Source organism: Nomascus leucogenys, chromosome 16, assembly GCF_006542625.1.
Source record: "Nomascus leucogenys isolate Asia chromosome 16, Asia_NLE_v1, whole genome shotgun sequence".
Lineage (NCBI taxonomy): Eukaryota > Metazoa > Chordata > Mammalia > Primates > Hylobatidae > Nomascus > Nomascus leucogenys.
Window position 1 is genome coordinate 51,478,795 of NC_044396.1, and position 22,716 is coordinate 51,501,510.

The window sequence follows — 22,716 nt, forward strand, 5'->3', positions numbered from 1 at the left end:
CTGTATTAGCCAGGATGATCTTGATCTCCTGACCTCGTGATCCTCCTGCCTTGGCCTCCCAAAGTGCTGGAATTACAGGCGTGGGACACCGTGCCCAGCCTAATTTGTCTTTATGCCATTAGTTTCTATTATAGTAGATAACTAATAAATGTTAATTTAGTTAATGATTGAATAATTGAGGGCAGATTCAATATAAATGGTGAAGTACGGGAAAAATGATCTTACTTGAATTAGGAGGTCTCCATCGGAAATGTAGTATGAGTAAAGAGGAACATTTAAAATAAAGTGTCTTTCCTAAAACCCATTCAGGGCATTTAGGTTTTAAATGCCTCTCCATTGTGTATATGCATCACATTTTAAAAATCTGTTCATCTGTTGGTGGACATTCAGGTTGCTTCCAAATCTTGGCTATTGTGAACAGTGCTGCAACAAACATGGGAGTGTAGATATCTCTTCGATACACTGATTTCCTTTCCTTTGGGTTTATACCTAGCAGTGGGATTCTTGGATAGTATGTTAGCTCTATATTTACCATTCGTATGTCTTCTTTTGAGACATGTCTACTCTGGTTATTAATCCCTTGTCAGATGAGTAGTTTGCAAACATTTTCTCCCATTCTGTGTGTTGTCTCTTCACTTGGTCGATTGTTTCGTTTGCTGTACAGAAGTGTTTTTAACTTGATGTGACCCCATTTGTCGACTTTTGCTTGTGGGGTATTACTCAAGAAATCTCTGCTCAGACCAATGTTTTGGAGAGTTTCCTCAGTGATTTACTTTTAGTAGTTTCATAGTTTGAGGTCTTAGATTTAAGTCTTTAATCTACTTGGATTTGATTTTTGCATATGGCGAGAGAGGGATGGGATCTAGTTTTATTCTTATGCCTATGAATATCTAGTTTTCCCAGCACCATTCATTGAAGAGATTGTCCTTTCCCCAATACATGTTCTTGGCACCGTTGTTGAAAATGAGTTCACTGTAGATGGATGGATGGATTTGTTTCTGGGTTCTCCATTCTGTTCCATTTGTCTATGTCTGTTTTTATGCCTGTGCCATGTTATTTTGTTTACTGTAACTCTGTAGTAAAACTTGAAATCAGGTAATGGTCAACTTTTTTCTTTTTATTCAAAATCGGTTTGGGTCTGTTTTTAATTCCATATTTTGGGTCTGTTTTTAATACCATATTATTTTTAGGATAATTTTTTGGTTTTTCTGTGAAGAATGTCATTGATATTTTGATAGGGATTGCAAGGAATATGTAGATTGCTCTGGGTAGTATGGACGTTTTAACAATATTGATTCTTCTAATCCATGAACATGAAATATATTTTTATTTTATTGTGCCTTCTTCAGTTTCTTGCATCAATGCTTTATAGTTTTCATTGTAGAGGTCTTTCACTTCCTTGGTTAAATTTATTCCTAGTTATTTTATTTGTAGCTATTGTAAATGGGATTACTTTCTTGATTTCTTTTTCAAAGATTCTTTGCTGTTGGCATATAGAAATCTTACTGATTTTTGTATGTTGATTTTGTATCCTGCAGCTTTACTGAATTTATCCGTTCTAACAGTTTTTTTGGTGGAGTCCTTAGGCTTTTCCAAATATAAAATAATGTCATCTGCAAACAATGATAATTTAACTTGTTTCTTTCCAATTTGGATGCCTTTTATTTCTTTCTCTTGTCTAGTTGCTCTAGTTAGGACTTCCAGAACTCTGTTGAATAATAGTAGTGAAGTAGGTACCCTTGTCATGGTCCAGTTCTCAGAGGAAGGGCTTTCCGATTTTCCCCATTCAGTATGATACTAGCTGCGGGTCTGTTATATATGGCTTTTATTATGTTGAGGTATGTTCCTTCTGTACTCTGTCTTTTGAGGATTTTTATCGAGGAAGAATGTTGAATTTTATCAAATGCTTTTTCAAAATCAGTTGAAATGATCATATGGTTTTCTCCTTAATTCTGTTGGTATGATGTATCACATTAGTAGATTTGCATATGTTGAACCATACTTGCATACCCGGGATAAATCCCACTTGGTCATGATGAATGCTTTTTTTTAATGTATTGCTGTATTGCTGAATTTGGTTTGCTATTATTTTGTTGAGGATTTTTGCATCAATATTCATTATATTGTCCTGTAGTTTTCTTTTTTGTTTTTGTTTTTGAGACAAGGTCTCACTCTGTCACCCAGGCTGGAGTGCAGTGACATGCTCATGGCTCACTGCAGCCTTGACCTTCCAGGCTCAAGTGACCCTCCCACCTCAGCTTCCCAAGTAGCTGGGACTACAGACATGTGCTACCACGCACAACTAATTTTCATATTTTTAGTAGAAACAGGGTTTCGCCATATTGCTCAGGCTGGTCTTGAACTTGTGGCTTGAAGCAATCCCCCTGCCTTGGCCTCCCAAATTTCTGAGATTACAAGTGAGAGCCACTGCGCCCATTGTAGTTTTCTTTTTTTGATGTGTCTTTGTCTGTTTTTTGGGATCAGGGTAATACTTGCCTCGTAGAATGAGTTTGGAAGTATTACCTTCTCTGTTATTGAAAATAGTTTGAGTAGGATTGGTATTAGTTTTTCTTTAAATGTTTGGTAGAATTCAGCAGTCAAGCCATTTGGTTCTGGACTTTTCTTTGCTAGGAGACTTTTTGTTACAGCTTTGATCTCATTACTTGCTATTGGCTGGTTCAGGTTTTGTATTTCTTCATGCTTCAATCTTGGTAGGTTACATGTAACGAGGAATGTATCTATTTCTTCTAGATTTTCTAATTTATTGTTATATAGTTGCTGACAGTAGCCACTAATGATCCTTTGAATTTCTGTGGTATTGGTTGTAATGTCTCCTTTTTCATATTTGATTTTATCTGTATCTTATCTTTTCTTTTCTTTGGCTAAAACTTTGTCAATTTTGTTTACCTTTTCAAAAAATCAATTTTATTTCATTGATATTTTGTATTTTCTTCATTTCAATTTCATTTATTTCTGCTCTGATCTTTATTATTTCTTTTATTCTACTGATTTCAGATTTGCTTGCTCTTGCTTTTCTAGTTATTTAAGATATATCATTAGGTTGTTTATTTGAAGTTTTTCTTATATTTGATGTATTTGTTTATAGCTATAAACTTAGCTATAAACTCCCCCTTAGTACTGCTTTTGCTGTTTTGGTATGCTGTTTCCATTATTATTTGTTTCAAGAAATTTTCCAATTTTCTTCTTCTCTTCTTCTTCTTCTTTTTTTTTTTGAGGCGGTGTCTCGCTCTGTCACCCAGGCTGGAGTGCAGTGGCACGATGTCGGCTCACTGCAACCTCTGCCTCCCAGGTTCAAGTGATTCTTCTCCCTCAGCCTCCCAAGTAGGTGGGACTACAGGCGCACACCACCACACATGGCTAATTTTTGTATTTTTAGTAGAGATGGGGTTTCACCATATTGTCCAGGCTGGTCTCGAAATCCTGACCTTGTGACCCGCCCCCCTCAGCCTCCCAAAGTGCTGGAATTATAGCCGTGAGCCACCATGCCCAGCCCTCCAATTTTCTCTTTAATTTCTTCATCGATCCACTGGTCATTCAGGGGCATATTGTTTAATTTTCATATGTTGCAATGTTCCTCTTGTTACTGATTTCTAGTTTTATTCCACCATGGTCAGAGAAGATGCTTGATATTATCTCAGGTTTCTTTTTTTAATGTTTTAAGACTTGTTTTGTGACCTAACATATGATTTATCCTTGAGAAGGATCCATGTGCTAAAGAGAAGAATTTGTATTCTGTCGCCATTGAATGAAATGTTTTGTAAATACCTGTTAGGTCCATGTGGTCTACAGTGCAGATTAAATCTGATGTTTCTTTGTTGATTTTCTTTCTGACAGATCTCTCCAGTGCTGAAAGTCGGGTGTTGAAGTCGCTACCTTTTATTGTATTTGGGTCTATCTTTCTAGCTCTAATAATATTTGCTTTATATATCTGGGTGTTCCAGTGTTTGGTATATTAAAATTTACAATTATATCCCCTTTCTGAATTTACCATATATCATTATATGATGACCCCCTTTGTCTCTTAAAGTTTTTGTCTTGAAATGTATTTCATAAGTATAGCTACTCCCGTACTTTTTTGGTTTCCATTTGCATGGAATTTCTTTTTCCATCCCTTTATTTTGTATTTGAGTGTATTTATGGGTGAAGTGTGTTTCTGTAGGCAGTAGATCATTGGGTCTTGTTTTTTTTTTTTTTAATATCCATTCAGCCACTCTATGTCTTTTGATTGGACAGGTAAGTCCATTTACATTCAGTGTTATTATTAATAAGTAAAGACTTTCTTCTGCCGTTTCTTATTGTTTTCCCAATTGTTTTGTGGTCTTCCTTCTTTTCTATTTTCCTGTCTTTTTTTTAGGGAAGTTAATTTTCTATGATGGTATGATTTAATTTCTTGCTTTTATTTTTTGTGTATCTGTTGTATGGTTTTTGATTTAATGTCACTATGAGGCATGCAAGTACTATCTTATAACCCATTATTTTAAACTGATGACAGCTTATCACTGCTTGCATAAACAAAAAGAGAAAAATGAAGACTAACAAAAACTCTACACATTAACTTTACCCCCTTGCTTTTTAACTTTTTGTTTTTTCTATGTATATCTTATTGTACTGTCAGTGTCTTGAAAAGTTATTGTAGTTATTGTCCTAGATTGGTTCATCTTTTAGTCTTTCTACTTAAGAGTAGTTTGTACACCACAATTACAGTATTACAGTATTCTGTGTTTTTTCTGTGTGCTTACTATTACCAGAGAGTTTTGTACGTTCAGATGTTTTCTTATTGCTTAATGTCATTTTCTTTCTGATTGAAGAAATTCCTTTAGCATTTCTTTTAGGACAGGTCTGGTGTTGATGAAATCTCTCAGATTTTGTTTGTTTGGGTAAGTCATTATTTCTCCTTCATGTTTGAATGATATTTTCACAGGGTATACTATTCTAGGGTAAAAGGTTTTTCCCTTCAGAACTGTAAATATTTCATGCCACTTTCTCCTGGCCTGTAGTTTCCACTGAAAAGTCTGCTGCCAGACATATTGGAGCTCCATTGTAAGTTTGTTTCTTTTCTATTGCTTTTAGGATCCTTTCTTCATTCTTGACTTTTAAGAGTTTGATTATTAAATTTCATAAGATTGTCTTCTTTGGGTCAAATCTGGTTGGTGTTCTGTAAACCTCTTATAGTTGAATACTGATGTCTTACTCTAGGTTTGGGAAGTCCTCCGTTATTATCCTTTTGAGTAAACTTTCTACACCTATATCTCTCCCTGCCTCCACTTTAAGGCCAATAACTCTTAGATTTGACCTTTTGAATTTATTTTCTAGATCTTGTAGATAGATGTGCTTCACTCTTCTCTTTTTTCTTTTGTCTCCTCTGGGTGTGTATTTTCAAATAGCCTGTCTTCAACCTCTTAGGTTCAAGCTGTTCTCCTGCCTCAGCCTCCCGAGTAGCTGGGATTACAGGCATATGCCACCATGCCCAGCTAATTTTTGTGTTTTTAGTAGAGACAGTGTTTCCCCATGTTGGCCAGGCTGGTTTCAAACTCTTGACCTCAGGTGACCTCAGGTGATCCACCCACCTTGGCCTTCCAAAGTGCTGGGATTACAGGTGTGAGCCACCGCACCCAACCATCTGGTTCCATTTTTAAAGGGATTGGGGAAGGGAGATGAACCATGCCACTCCAAGGAGATTTAGTTCAAAGACTGTTGTTAATTATTAGGAAAGAAAGAGAACCAAGGGAAATAAAACCCCAGTAAGAAGACTATTGTTCTTTTCATAAAATCAAATGTTTTTAAAAGCCTAATTTTATTAGCATTTGGTGCTTGGACCATTCTCTTGAAAATGCTGAAGAAAGAGACATATGATAGTCTTAGTTTTTGTATCCTGATTCTATCCTTTTGACCATTCCTTAATTTCCTTTTCAGGTTTCTGTTATAATTCGATTAGCCTAACTGCTTTCTTCCCTGTAGTTCAGTTGCAGTTCTAGCTTTGGGTGTCCCCCCTACCCCAACACACACACGATGTTAGCTTATATATTTTAAATGCTTCTCAATATGTTTATATGGGTAAAGATGTCCCATAAAAATCCATAATTTCCCAAATTACCATCTTCATCTTTCTCTTCAAATTCATTTTTTTAGTCCATTTCATAAATGATTGTACCATTGTATCCTCTCAGTGCTTCAAACTATTTCTTCCTGTATCTTAAATCTATTTAGTTATAGAATCTTATTTCTGTCTCTAAAATAAAATATTTTTAGAAATCTGTCACTCTTTTCAATCTGACTTTTACTATCTCAGGTCATGCCTTTGTGATTTTTGTCCCAAATGCCTTAAATAATTTTAAAAGTAGTGGTGCTAAATAGTGTTTACCTATTTTGTACCCCAAATCCCCCAATCCATAGTCCATTCTCCATTCATTTTTATTTTCCTTAAATTCACACTTGAGATTTTATTTTTCCCCAGGTGTATTTAAGTCTTTAGTTGTATTTCATGCTCCCAGAATAAAAGATTAACTCCCTAGAATAGGCATTCATGATCTAGCCATATTCTCTATGTATTTTTGCTCCATCCTTTTAAAACTACTTATGTTCCTGAACGTATCATACTTTTCCTTATTTCCATGTTGTTGCACAAGGTGGTGTCTGTTTCTGTGATTCTTTCCTGCTTCTTGTATGATTGGCAGAATCCTTCTCCTTTTTTAGGACTCTACTTAGAAATTGTTTGTACTGTGTCCCTTTTCCTTTCATTGTGAGGCATGTTAACCCTACCCTTTCTATAGTTTTAAAGTTGTACCTATCCATTATTTTATAATTGTTTATTGCTGTCCCTCTTTCCCACTATCACCACAAGGTTCCTTGAGAATGCTATTTTTCTTTATTCATCTTTGAACCATGAGTAGCTAGCACAATAATTTGAAAATAAATGTTAGTTAAAGAATGAAAGAAAGGGAGAGGGAAGGAAGAGGATTGTTATGTTGACCAAATTATATGCATAGGATAAAATGAAATATATATGGATTTAAATAGGCAAGTAAGACCAATTTATGACACCTGGTTTAAGCCACATACATATCCGCAAGGCATAGGAGTAGAGAGCACCTTGATTGATAATCCCAATAAACTATATGTGATTGTGAGGCAGTGGGCACGAGTCTGGGTTCTGTCAGGTTGTCCTGTGTAGAATTGGTGGAAGCCCACAGAGAACTGGAATAAGAAACAATTTAGGCTTACCTGGAGAGTTAGGGTTGTCTGGGACAAGGGGAAAGGAATGCTAGAGAGTATTATCTACTTTGACACAGGAAAAATGACACAGGAAAAGGCTCTTCATAAAAGATAAAGCAGTTGTTTTTAGAATATATATTTGTTGGGGATACTAACTTCATGGGCTACAATGTTGAAACAACTAGGGTTTTAAGTCATCAAATATGAGGAGTTTCATCTATAGCAAAATGTTAATATTGATTAATAAAACTTCCTTTTCTTCTCCCTCCTTTTTTGTTGATTCTACAATGTCCCCAGTGATTCTATATTGTTTATATAATCCAAATAAAGACTAAAGGAATAGCATACATAAAATAGTATTACCCTGAAATATTGGAAACTAGTCCAGAAAAGTTTTACCTGTCATTAGTAATCACAGTGTGTCTTTTATTGAGTGATATTTGGAGTATTCTTTGATTTGAAGCATACGTTACAATAAGTACTTCTGGATGAAATGGAGCTACACTTTGTAATAACTGCTTGGAAAATTAAAGACAGATATAATAATATATTTATACATTTATTTAACAGATTTTATATTTTTTAAGTGCCAGTCACTGTGCTTGGCATTGGATGTAATTTGAACAATAGAAATGGTCTCTGATATGAGCTTGCATTCCATCTGAGGAGGTAATAAGTAAGCAGAAAATTACATTATTATAAATGTTAATTAATAACAAGTAAGGTAATATGATATAAAATAATGGGAAAACCTAATTTGATAGGGTGTTAAGAGACAGGGCTCTCTGAAGAGATCATAGAGAAGTGATCTAACCTGAAGGGACAGCGAAGAATTTGATATATTGAAGGGTAGCTGGAGTCTGGTGAACAGGGAGAGTGCCACTGGATGAGAATTCAGAGAGAGGCGAGAATCAGCTTGTGTACAAAGCTTCTTAGGATAGCTTTGTAGGCTATGGTAAGAAGTTTGGATTTAATTTAAAGTAGATTGGTAAAGCAGTGTTTAGGCAGAAGAATAACTTAATCTGATTTATCTTCTAAATGCATAAAATCTGTAGATGTCTACATATATTTTGTGAAGGTCTTTTTTTTTTTTTTTTTTTGAGATGGAGTCTTACTCTGTCACCCAGGCTCAAATGCAGTGGTGCAATCTCATCTCACGGCAACATCCGCCTCCAGAGTTCAAGTGATACTCTTGCCTCAGCCTCCCAAGTAGCTGGGACTACAGGCGTGTACCACCATGCCCGACTAATTTTTGTATTTTTAGTAGAGACAGTGTTTCACCATTTTGGCCAGGCTGGTCTCGAACTCCTAGACTCAAGTGATCTGCCCACCTCGGCCTCCCAAAGTGCTGGGATTACAGATGTGACCTGCTGCGCCCAACCTTAAGTTTTTATTGTGAAAGTAATTATATCTTTAGTAAATAGGTTTTGGAATATTAAAATATGGAAAGCAGAAGAAAAATAACTCACCACCAAATCACAAACCACTTGAAATTTTTTTAAACATATATCCTTCTAGGTTTTCATTCTACTCATACTTATTTGACCTTTATTAAATTGTATTTAAAATCTCTGTTAATGTCACAAGAATGTTATTATTATCACATATTCTTCACAACTATCTTTAAAAGACTACTACCATTTTGTTACATGGCTAACACCACAGTTTGTTGAACCAGTCCTCAGTTTTGGACCTTTAGATGGTTCTATGGGAAATTTTTAATATTAAGCAATTTATTTCCTTAGCATAGATTTCTGGAAATGGAATTAATAAAAAGGTATTAACATTATAGATGCACCATTTATTAAATAGAGAATCCTTTTCCCATTGCTTGTTTTTGTTGGGTTTGTTGAAGATCAGATGGTTGTACATGTGTGGTGCTATTTCTGAGGCCTCTGTTCTGTTCCAAGGGTTTATATATTTGTTTTGGTACCAGTACCAGGCTGTTTTGGTTACTGTAGCCTTGTAGTATAGTTTGAAGTCAGGTAGCGTGACGCCTCCAGCTTTGTTCTTTTTGCTTAGGATTGTCTTGGCTATATGGGCCATGTGAACTTTAAAGCAGTTTTTTCTAATTCTGCGAAGAAAGTCACTGGTAGCTTAATGGGAATAGCATTGAGTCTGTAAATTACTTTGAGCAGTATGACCATTTTCGATATTGATTCTTCCTGTCCATGAGGATGAAATTTTTTTCCATTTGTTTGTGTCCTCTCTTATTTCTTTGAGCAGTGGTTTGTAGTTCTTCTTGAAGAGGTCCTTCACGTCCTTTGTAAGTTGTATTCCTAGCCATATGCAGAAAACGGAAACTCAACCTCTTCCTTACACCTTATACAAAAATTAACTCAAGATGGATTGAAGACTTAGATGTAAAACCCAAAATCATAAAAACCCTAGAAGAAAACGTAGGCAATACCATTCAGGACGAAGGCATGGGCAAAGACTTCATGACTAAAACACCAAAAGCAATGGCAACAAAAGCCAAAATCAACAAATGGGATCTAATCAAGCTAAAGAATTTCTGCACAGCAAAAGAAACTATCATCAGAGTGAACAAGCAGCCTACAGAATGGGAGAAATTTTTTGCAATCTACTCATCTGACAAAGGTCTAATATTCAGAATCTACAAGGAACTTAAACACATTTACGAGAGAAAAAACAACCCCATTAAAGTGGGTGAGGGATATGAACAGACACTTCTCAAAAGAAGACATTTATGTGGCCAACAAACATATGAAAAAAAGTTCATCATCATTGGTCATTAGAGAAATGGAAATCAAAACCACAATGAGATACCATCTCACACCAGTTAGAATGGCGATCATTAAAAAGTCAGGAAACAGCAGATGCTGGTGAGGCTGTGGAGAAATAGGAACGCTTTTACACAGTTGGCGGGAGTGTAAATTAGTTCAACCATTGTTGACGACAGTGTGGTGATTCCTCAAGGATCTAGAACCAGAAATACCATTTGACCCAGCAATCCCATTACTGGGTATATACCCAAAGGATTATAAATCATTCTACTATAAAGACACATGCACATGTATGTTTATTGCAGCACTATTTACAATAGGAAAGACTTGTAACCCATCCAAATGCCCATCAATGATAGACTGGATTAAGAAAATGTGGCCCATATACACCATGGAATACTATGCAGCCACAAAAAAGAATGAGTTCATGTCCTTTGCACGGATATGGATGAAGCTGGAAGCCATCATTCTGAACAAACTAACACAGGAACAGAAAACCAAACACTGCATGTTCTCACTCATAAGTGGGAGTTGAAAATGAGAACACATAGACACGGAGGACAACACACACTGGCACCTGTTGGGAGTTGGGGGGCAATGGGAGAGAGAGCATTAGGACAAATACCTAATGCATGCGGGGCTTAAGACCTACATGATGGGTTGATAGGTGCAGGAGACCACCATGGCACATGTATACCTATGTAACAAACTTGCATGTTTTGCACATGTATCCCACAACTTGAAGTAAAATTAAAAAAAAAAAGAAAAAGAAGTTCTGAGCTTTTCATTGTCAAAGCTGTCTATAATTACCTTTATTATTTTAGTAGTTTATATTGTGATTATAAATTCAGAGGACAACTTTGGAACATCTTAAAGGATTAATTACTGACTCATGGTTTGAGGTTACCATTACATCTTCCTGGTGGATTCTGTGACAAATGAGAAATAAGACACATAAGTCAGATAGAAGGAAATACAATGTTAAGTTAGGCCAAGCTCTGTGGCTCACGCCTACAGTGTCAGCACTTTGGGAGGCTGAGGTGAAAGGATCACTTGAGCTCAGGAGTTCAACACCAGCCTGGGCAACATAGTGAAACATTGTCTCTGCAAAAAATATAAAATAAAAATAGCTGGGTATGGTGGCGCCCCTGAGCCTGAGGTGGGAGGATCACTTGAAGATGGGAGATCAAGGCTACAGTGAGCTGTGATCATGCCACTACACTCCAGCCTGGGCAAAAGAGTGAGACCCTGCTTCAAAAAAGTAACAAAAGGAACTCTTCTGTTTTTACCAACATATTTACCCTTTGTTCTTCATTCCTTCTCTAGAATTAAGTTTATATCTAGTATAATTTCCTTTCAATCTAAAGCATTTATCTTATAGTTTTTTGTAGCACAAATTTTCTGAAGACAAATTCTGTCATTTTACTTTTATTTTGTCTTCATCTTTGAAGGACATTTTCAATGGGTATAGAAATCTAGGTTGACTTTTTTAATATTTAAAAAATTCTATTATTTTCTGGCCGCCATTATTTCTGATGAGAAATTATCCTTATCGTGATTTCCTTATATGTATTGTGTCTTTTTTTTTTTCTTCTGGATGATTTAAAATTTTTTTCTGTGTTTGGTTTTCTGCTATTTGATGATGATATGTCTAGATCTGGTTTCTTTTTATTTATTCTTCTTGGGGTTTGCTGAGCTTTTTTAATCTATTGGTTGATATATGTCAGTTTGGAAAATAGTTTTTCACCTCTGATATTATATTTTTAAAAATCTAATATTTTCATTTCACTCTCTTTTATACTTTCTCTCTGCTAAAATTTCCCTTCAATTCAAACATATTATCTACCCTTTTTAATTATTTGACATCTATATTATTATTAGAGTTGTTTTAAAGTCCTTGTTTGATAATTCCAATATCTGGGCCACTTCTGGGACTGGTGTATTGATTGTTTCCTCTTTTTATAATGAGTCATTTCTTCTGGCTTTTAAATATTTTTTATATAGTTTTTAATGTAATGTCAAATGTTGTGTATAAAGAGAATGGAGCCTATGATAAATAATGTTTATGTCCACAAAAATACATGCCTCTTCTTTTGTCATGACATTAGTATAGTTCCATTGGGTCTGGTCTTTGGCTTTTATTCCATACTTGAGCTATATCTTATTCTTTTAAAATTTATATTAAGTTCACTACAGGACCCTGTGTTTTTTGAGAGCAAGATTAGGATATTTGTTTTTGTACGGTTTGTAGTTTCTGCTTAGTTCTACTGATACACCTTCAGAATTCCACATGCCTTGTTCACTTGTGCCTTAGGAAGGTATCTCTCTTAGTGCTTCTTTCTTTCTGCCAGACACAGATAGCCCTTCCTGGTACTCAGTTTAAGGTTTAGAGTATGCGTGAGATTTCTTTTCATTCTCCTGCTTTGCACTCAGACTTTATTCGTTTCTATGGGCCTGCACTTCAGCGGGGGTCTTTCTCATCTCTCCAGCCCTGCTTCTTGTCATTCTCATGAACAATTGATCAACACCTGTTGAAAATAGATGGCAAGTGGGTAGGATCCCCTGTGTCTAGAGTTCTCAGTGATTCTAAACTATCATGCATCCCCCAACTGGGTCTTTTGACATTTTTTTTAAAGTGCAGTTATCTTCTTCTTATCAACTTTTCTCCTTATCTTACTCTGCCAAGAATTATAGCCACTATTCATTTCTTCTCTCCTATAAGAGACCTTGGCTTTTATAGTTTCTATCCATTGGATTCCCTTAGGAACTCTGCTTTGATGAATGTTGAAAAGCTTTGATAGATTACATGGCTCATTGTTGTTGCTACAATGGGATAGAATTCTCTTGCAATTTTCTACATCCTACCAGAAGAGGAAGTAATGAGCTACCATACACACATACCATACATGTATATATTGTACCATACATACATAAGCTACAAATCTTATGATTGATTTATACTAAATTTGACAATTCCCCTAGATAAAGTTGCTAGTAGTTGGCAGCTCATCACTGCTCTTTCATTTCTTAGTCTCTGATTCCCCTCTTGCCTTTATACATTACGCTTGTGTTTGAAGTAGTGATTCTTTTTTCCTTTATTTTTGTTGTTTCCTTAACTGTTAGCCAAAATTATCCAAATTATTCTTAAAAAATTAGAGTAGCACATAATTTCTTAGGAGCTATACAAATCTACAATTTCTTTACTATAGCTGCTTAGTAGAAAAATAGTGAGTTTTAACAACTTAGATGTAAATTAATATGTTTGTGTTTTTTTTGTCTCATTCATTGGTTTAAGAAAAAACACAGGATACTTTTTCCTAATATAACTTGATATATTATAGGTCAGTCTCATTGGCTGGTAAGCTTCTATAGCTGCCAAGAGGCATGTATGTTTAATTTTAGTACTGTGCAACTTTGGTCTGTAACTCTTATTTCAGCTCTCATTCTTCAGCGTAGGATGTAACTGCAAATGACAGTGGCACCCTGATTTAACTAATGGGTGAAGCCTGAGTAGAATGTGGATAAGTGAGCCATTTGGGCAGCAAGGAGAGCAGTAAACCACACTTTTCTCATTAGTTGTCTCCTAGGCTAAAATTAAACAGAATAAAATATTGCCAAATTTTAATGATCTGTGGTGGATCTGGTCTGTGTCAGCTCAGTATCAAACTAATTGCCCAGATATTTATATGTTAGAACTTGTGTGCTATTTTTAAAGGTTGGTATCTTGTGAATTGAGTATATAATGAAAATCTCTCTCTAAATTAAAAAGAACATTATCTCTAAATTGTAATTTCAACCAAATTGGTGTTAAATCAATGAATTACCCTCTTTTATCATCTATAACATTCATAAAATTTAAGGCTGGCTGTAAGTCATGAGGTCATTTTTGGTATAATGTAATCATATAACTTACATAGTTTGGTGAAGTATTTTTAACTTCTTACTTATAATAAAATAAGACCTTCAAGTTTAATTTTCCATTTGAAAATATTTATTACATTTGTTTTCCGTTTTCTCTCTCTAAAATCTCAAATAAAATGGTGTCCCAATCACATGTTGAGAATTTGTTTGAAAATTCATTGAACACATTTAGTTTTAGACATATCTGAAAAGACTTTTATAATAATTTGTACAATATGCAGGATATCTGTAATTTCTTAACATACTTGCATCTTGTCCAGTTTGCATACATTTAAATTTATATGCCATTTTGTTTACTAGGTTTTGAAATTTTTTCATCATAATTAAAAAATGTATATAATATGACCTGTACTTAGATGCATAATCTAAAACAACATAATCCTGACTTATTTAAAAAATCAACTCAATATCTTTTTTCTTTCTTTACTGTTTTTTCAATGTAACATTAGGCACGTACAAAAATAGGTAACATATATGTAAGTATTGAATTAAAATTATATAATGAATATCACTTACTATTGGCTGAGAAGTTGGTCATAAATTTATTTGCTTTTATAAATTCTTTCCTCAGGTGATCTATCTTTTTGAGTACTTTTCTGATCTTCTCTTTATCTTCACTTGTTTACAACTTCTTTTTTTGCTTAGTGTAGATTTATTTTAATTATCCAGTTTGGGGTTTATTGGGCCTCCTAGATTTAAGGTTTATTATCTTTCAACATTTCTGTAAAATACTCAGCCATTACCTTTTTTTAAAACCATATTGCCTCTTCCCCATTCTCTATTATCTCTCTCGAGTCCAATAAGACATATGCTATGTCTTCTCACTCAGACCTCTCTATCTCTAACTTCATTTTAAAAGTTTCATTATTTTTCAATCTGGGGTTATATCCTAAACTATCTTGTTACGTACTTCCATTTCCTTAATTCTCTCTTCAACTGCATCTAACGTGCTTTTTAACATGTTCAGTGAGTTTTGTACTTCAACAATTTGTCATTTCTATGATTTTCATTTTTCTTTAAAATCTACTTGTTGCTGATGCTTTCTCATAGTTTATCTTCATGATTTCATAAATGTGTTTTTAAACATTTTATACATTATTGGGGGAAACAGCCCCTGATAATTCAATGTAGGTTCTTTCCTATTTTCCCTAAGTGTCAGCTGGTCTGAGAAATAAAGGGAAAATGTACAAAAGAGAGAAATTTTAAAGCTGGGTGTCTGGCAGAGACATCACATGTTGGCAGGTTCTGTGATGCCCCCTGAGCCGTAAAACCAGCAAGTCTTTATTAGCAATTTTCAAAGGGGAGGGGAGTGTACGAATAGGGTGTGGGTCACAGAGATCACATGATTCAAGGGCAACAAAAGATCACAAGGCAGAAGGTCAGGGTGAGATCACAAGGTCAGGGTGAAACTAGAATTACTAATGAAGTTCTGTGTCCCGCTGTGCACGCATTGTCATTGATAAACATCTTAACAGGGTTCAAGAGGAGATAACCAGTCTGACTAGAATTTGCCAGGCTGGAATTTCCTAATCCTAGCAAGCCTGGGGGCACTGCAGGAGGCCAGGGCATGTTTCATCCCTTACCTGCAACTGTATAAGGCGGACATCCCCAGAGCAGCCATTTTAGAGCCCCCCCCGCCCCCGCCGCCCCGGGAATGCATTCTTTTCCCAAGGCTGTTAATTATTAATATTCCTTACTGGGGAAATAATTTAGCGATATTTCTCTTACCCGTTTTCGGTAATAAGAGAAATATGGCTCTGTCCTGCCTGGCCCACAAGCAGCCAGACTTTAAGGCTATCTACCTTGTTCCCTGATAATCGCTGTTTTCCTGTTCGTAAGGTGCCCAGATTTCATATTGCTCAAACACACATGCTTTACAAATAATTTGTGCAGTTAAAGCAATCATCACAGAGTCCTGAGGTGACATACATCCTCAGCTTATGAAGATGATGGGATTAAGGGATTAAAGACAGGAATAGGAAATTATAAGAGTATTGATTGGGGAAGTGATAAATGTCCATGAAATCTTCACAATTTATTTTCAGAGATTGCAGTAAAGACAGGCGTAAGAAATTACAAAAGTATTAATTTGGAGAACTAACAAATGTCCATGAAATCTTCACAATTTATTTTCTTCTGTCATGGTTTCAGCAGGTCCTTCCATATGGGGGTCTCTGACTTCCTGCAACAATACATAGCTGTTTTATATTCTGTATTCTAATACCTTCAGTCCTTGAGGATCTAAATGTTTTATTCATTAATATTTTTGACTGTTATTAACAGTGGTTTGTTTTCTGCACTGCTTGCTGATTTTTTTGTTATGGGAAACATAAATGACAGATCATAATTTGTGGGTGTCACGTAACAGTGAATTGGAGACTTTCTCAAAGAGACAACTTTTTTTCTGCTTTTTTCTCATGTCTAGAGCTAAGGTCCCCAACCTCTGGGCCATGGACCAGTTCCAGTCCATGGCCTGTTATGAACTGGGCCACACAAAAGGAGGTGAGCAGCAGGCAAGCAAGCATTACCACCTGAGCTCTGCCTACTGTCAGATCGTTGGGAGCATTAGATTCTCAAAGGAACGCAAACCCTATTATGAATTGTGCATACAAGGGATCTAGGTTGTGCATGCTCTTTATGAGAGTTGAATTAATGCCTGATGATCTGAGGGAACAGTTTCATCCTGAAACCGTTCCTCCACCTCCCAAATCTGTGGAAAAATTGTCTTCCACAAAACCAGTTCCTGGTGCCAAAAAGACTGGGGACTGTTGGTCTTCACAAGAAAGTCTAAGGCTCATCTATCTCTCTTTCCTGGTGTCCCAAGTTTCAGAATCCCAGTTACATTTTTTTTGGCAGGGGGGCAACAAAACTCATTTTTTCATGTTTCCTTTTCTAGCTGTAACTAGTTTCACAAATTTTCAGGAATTATTTTGGTCTTTACTTCCATATTTTAAAATAACATAGCTTTTCTTGTTTTTTCCTGAATATTCATTTTGGAGCATTATTTATTGACTTCTTACTGTGGAAAATAATAATTGGCTATCTTTCACTTTCTCCAACCTTCATCACATGTTCTTATTTGCTCATACTCTGAATATTATTATATCCTAAATTTGATTGATTAAATTGTTTATTCATTTATTATTTCAGAATTTATATCATTCCATTTATTAACAGTATTCACATCACAGTTGCGTTGTATCTTATGATTAGCTATTCTTTCCTTTGCAACATTTGATTTCGTTGTATTTAATAATTGTGTTTTGTTATTACTAAGCTTTCTGTGTACGTGTGACTAATTCACTGTTGTAAGCCTTGAAATTCCCATCACTTTTCTCCTGAGTTAGATCTTTTGTCTTCTGAATTCAAAGTCTTCTTTCTTCGTGTAATTCACTTTTCCTTTGGTGAATGCTTTCTTTATTGTATTATATATGGTATTTATGTGATACTAGTTATAGAACAAATTACAGTACAAGGGGCTCATTTGACAGAAATTCATAGTAATTTAAATCTAATTTTAATTTTATTTATCTACGTAGGTTTTAGAAAGATCTTTTAACCCTTGAGATTGAATTATTTATTCCTGAATTTAAATAAACCTTTTAAATTCTCTAAATCTTGTTCAGTTAATTGCTTTAAAATCAAAAGGTCTTAATAAACTATTTTTCATATTGGGGGAAAATTCTCTTTCTTACGTAGTACCTTTTTTGGGAGAATGAGTTGTTATAAAATAAGAATACAATGCAAATTAAATCTTATTGTATATATCATACTACTTTATTCTTGTTAGTCTGTGGAGATGACAGTCTTTGCTGTAGTAGAGCTGCTAGAATTGTTTGAAAACTGGATATCATATTGGAAAAGTCCTATTTATTTCTCTTAATATAGTATTTTTATATGCTTATTCTGTGTATAAGTGATACTTGAGAAGTAGAAGAATTTAGGTCTTTATGAGAAATTTGCAATCTATGAAAGTAAGAAATATATGTTAAATTATATAGTATATATTAAATTGGATTTTAAGTTGACTTTAATTATGACCCCCATTTTGCAATCATCTTGTGTTTAGTTTTTCTGTGTCTTTCTTTTCTGACATCTGCTTGAGTGAATCATTGCTCAACAGTACACATATTGGTCCTTGGGAGGGCACATTGCTTTTGTTGTCTGAGCGTGCTGCCTAAGGATTTATACTGGTTCTGGGCCCATGGAAAAAAATAGAACTACATGATAGGAGTATACATGGCAAATTTTGGTTATTTGAAGATTCTGTGGAAAGCTTTGAAAAAAGGATAAATTTCTTTTTCTCTTACTTTTTCTCCTTCATCCTTCTATCTGTCTTTTTATATATCAGTTTTCATAGGGCTTGTTATTAATACTAATTTTCCTGATTTAAATAATCTAAAACATAATAGAACAAATGTACTATTTTCAATTATCCTGAGAACCAGCTATGGTTTATTCTGACATATACTTTTTTTAGCCCCCTGCCATCTGGCAGATACTTTTTCTTTCTTTTTTATTTAGGTTCAGGGATACAAGTGCATGTTTATAATATAGGTAAGCTTGTGTCATGGGGATTTTTGTGCAGATTATCTCACCACCCAGGTACTAAAAAATAAACCAATGGTTATTTTTTTCTGATCCTCTCCCTTCTCCCACCCTTCACTCTCCACCCTCTGATAGGCCCCAATGTCTGTTTTTCTCCTCTATGTGTCCATGTGTTCTCATCATTTAGCTGTCACTAATAAGTGAGAACATGTGGTATTTTGTTTTCTGTTCCTGCATTAGTTTGCTAAGGATAATGGCCTCTAGCTTTATCCATGTTCCTGCAAAGGACATGATCTTGTTCTTTTTTATGGCTGCATCGTATTCCATGGTGTATACATAACACATTTCCATTATCCAGTCTGCCATTGATGGGCATTTAGGTTGATTCCGTGTCTTTGCTATCGTGAATAGTGCTGCAGGGAACATACGTTTGCATGTGTCTTTACGGTAGAATCATTTATATGGTGTTGGGTATATACCTTGTAATGGGATGGCTGGGTTGAACTGCAGTTCTTTTTTTAGCTCTTTGAGGAATCACCACACTGTTTTCCACAATGGTTGAACTAATTTACACTTCCACCAACAGTGTATAAGTATTGCCTTCTCACCACAATCTTGCCAACATCTGTTATTTTTTGCCTTTTTAATAATAGCTGTTCTATCTGGTGTGAAGTCAGTGTGGCGATTCCTCAGGGATCTAGAACTAGAAATACCATTTGACCCAGCCATCCCATTACTAGGTATATACCCAAAGGACTATAAATCATGCTGCTATAAAGACACATGCACACGTATGTTTATTGCGGCACTATTCACAATAGCAAAGACTTGGAACCAACCCAAATGTCCAACAACGATAGACTGGATTAAGAAAATGTGGCACATATACACCATGGAATACTATGCAGCCATAAAAAATGATGAGTTCATGTCCTTTGTAGGGACATGGATGAAACTGGAAAACATCATTCTCAGTAAACTATCGCAAGGACAAAAAACCAAACATCGCATGTTCTCACTCATAGGTGGGAATTGAGCAATGAGAACTCATGGACACAGGAAGGGGAACATCACACTCTGGGGACTGTTGTGGGTTGGGGGGAGGGGGGAGGGACAGCATTAGGAGATATACCTAATGCTAAATGACGAGTTAATGGGTGCAGCAAACCAACATGGCACATGGATACATATGTAACAAACCTGCACATTGTGCACATGTACCCTAAAACCTAAAGTATAATAATAATAATAATAAAAACAAGAGATGACATCTCATTGTGGTTTTGATTTGCATTTCTCTAATGATCAATGATGTTGAGCTTTTTTTCATATGCTTCTTGGCCATATGTATATCTTCTTTTGAAAAGTGTCTGTTCATGTCCTTTGCCCACTTTTAAATGGGCTTGCTTTTTTTTTTCTTGTAGATTTCTTTATGTTCCTCATAGATGCTGGATATTAGACCTTGGTCAGATGCAGAGTTTGCAAAAATTTTCTCCCATTCTGGCATTTTATCTCATGCCATTCCCATTATGGCATCATCATCATGAAATCTTTGCCTGTTCCTGTGTCCAGAATGGTTCTCTACATTGTCTTCCAGGATTTTTATAGTTTTGGGTTTTTATTTAAGTCTTTGATCCATCTTGGGTTGATTTTTGTATATGGTCTAAGGAAGAGGTCCAGTTTCAATTATTTGCTTATGGGTAGCCAATTCCAGCACCATTTATTGCATAGGAATCCTTTTCCCCATTGCCTGTTTTTTTCAGGTTTGTTGAAGATAAGATAGTTGTAGGTGTGCAGTCTTTTTTCTTGGCTGTCTATTCTGTTCCATTGGTTTATGTGTCTGTTTTTGTAAAGGTGTCATGCTGTTTTGGTTACTATAGTCTTGTAGTATAAATTGAAATTGGGTAATGTGATGCCTCCAGCTTTGTTCTCTTAGCTTAGAATTGCCTTGACTACTCAAGCTCTTTTCTCATTTCATATGAATTTTAAAATAGTTTTTTCTAGTTCTGTGAAGAGTGTCATTGGTAGTTTGATAGGAACAGCATTGAATCTGTAAATTGCTTTGGACAGAATGGCCCTTTTAATGATATTGATTCTTCCTATCCATGAGCATGGAATATTTTTCCATTTGTTTCTGTCATCTCTTCGAGCATGTTTTATAGTTCTCATTGTAGGGATCTTTTACCTCCCTGGTTAACTGTCTTCCTAAGTATTTGATTCTTTTTTTGGCAAATGTGAATGGATTGCATTCCTGATTTGGCTGTAAACTTGACAGTTGTTAGTGTATAGGAATGCTAACGATTTTTGTATGTTGAATTTGTATCCTAAGACTTCACTGAAGTTCTTTATCAGTTTAAGGACTTTTTAGGCCAAAACTATGGGATTTTCTAGATACGTATTTTCATGTTGTCTGCAAAGATAGTTTGGCTTCCTCTCTTCCTATCTGGATAGGCTTTATTTCTTTCTCTTTCCTGATTGCTCTGGCCAGGACTTCCAGTACTGTGACTAATAGCGGTGGTGAGAGAGGGCATCTTGTTTTGTGCCAGTATTCAAGGCGAATGCATCAGCTTTTCCCCATTCAGTATGATGGCATATTTCCTATATGCTACAGGTATAGTTGATAACAAAATTGACAAATATCCCTTCCCTTATGTTTCATATATCCTAGTGGAGCTAATAATATTTGTATTAAAAATATATGTATAATTACAGAAACTTATTTATAGATGTATATAACCTGCTCATAAATTGAGAATTGTATACTCTGCTTTAGGTAAGTTCTATTTGAACTACTTTTCATCAGAAAGGACAAAAATAGGTTAGTTAGTTGGTTGGAATTGCGGCCTGTTACACTTCCGCTTTGTGTTTTATGTCAGAATGTTGGCCTGCGTTTAATCTAGGCTGCTCTTTCTCTTTGCTTTTGAACATTAAAAGTTGTAATTTTAATGATTTTTTGAATGATTATAATACCTACTTTCAAATCATGAATCAATTTTTTAATAAATTGACACCCTAACATCACAATTAAAAGAACTAGAAAAGCAAGAGCAAACACATTCAAAAGCTAGCAGAAGGCTAGAAATAACTAAAATCAGAGCAGAACTGAAGGAAATAGAGACACAAAAAACCTTTCAAAAAATTAATGAATCCAGGAGCTGATTTTTTGAAAAGATCAACAAAATTGATAGACCGCTAGCAAGACTAATAAAGAAGAAAAGAGAGAAGAATCAAATAGATGCAATAAAAAATGAAAAAGGGGATATCACCACCGATCCCACAGAAATACAATCTACCATCAGAGATTACTACAAACACCTCTATGCAAATAAACTAGAAAATCTAGAAGAAATGGATAAATTCCTCAACAAATACACCCTCCCAAGACTAAACCAGGAAGAAGTTGAATCTCTGAATAGACCAATAACAGGCTCTGAAATTGTGGCAATAATCAATAGCCTACCAACCTAAAAGAGTCCAGGACCTGATGGATTCACAGCCGAATTCTACCAGAGGTACAAGGAGGAACTGGTACCATTCCTTCTGAAACTATTCCAATCGATAGAAAAAGAGGGAATCCTCCCTAACACATTTTATGAGGCCAGCATCATCCTGATACCAAAGCCTGGCAGAGACACAACCAAAAAAGAGAATTTCAGACCACTATCCTTGATGAACATTGATGCAAAAATCCTCAATAAAATACTGGCAAACCGAATCCAGCAGCACATCAAAAAGCTTATCCACCATGATCAAGTGGGCTTCATCCCTGGGATGCAAGGCTGGTTCAACATACGCAAATCAATAAATGTAATCCAGCATATAAACAGAACCAAAGACAAAAACCACATGATTATCTCAATAGATGCAGAAAAGGCCTTTGACAAAATTCAACAACCCTTCATGCTAAAAACTCTCCATAAATTGATGGGACATATCTCAAAATAATAAGAGCTATCTACAACAAACCCACAGCCAATATCATACTGAATGGGCAAAAACTGGAAGCATTCCCTTTGAAAACTGGCAGAAGACAGGAATGCCCTCTCTCACCACTCCTATTCAATTTTTTAATATAATGAAAAAGTTATTTAGGAATATTTTACCTAAAGTATTCCATTTTCAGGGCCAATATAAAAATTGTCCTTTCCCTAAAAAGTTGAGCTTATTATTATATTTTATGGACAAATGTACTTTTAATGAGATGTAATTCACTTTCCATACAGTTATTTTATATTGTATGATTCAGTGGTTTATAGTATATTCACCA

At 35.3% G+C, this 22,716-nt stretch overlaps 1 protein-coding gene across 3 annotated transcripts in view; it reads left to right on the forward strand.

Annotated features, from left to right (window-relative positions):
* Positions 1-22,716, forward strand: part of VPS13B (vacuolar protein sorting 13 homolog B) — an 891,476-nt gene that overhangs the window by 359,037 nt on the left and 509,723 nt on the right. The window lies entirely within an intron of this gene.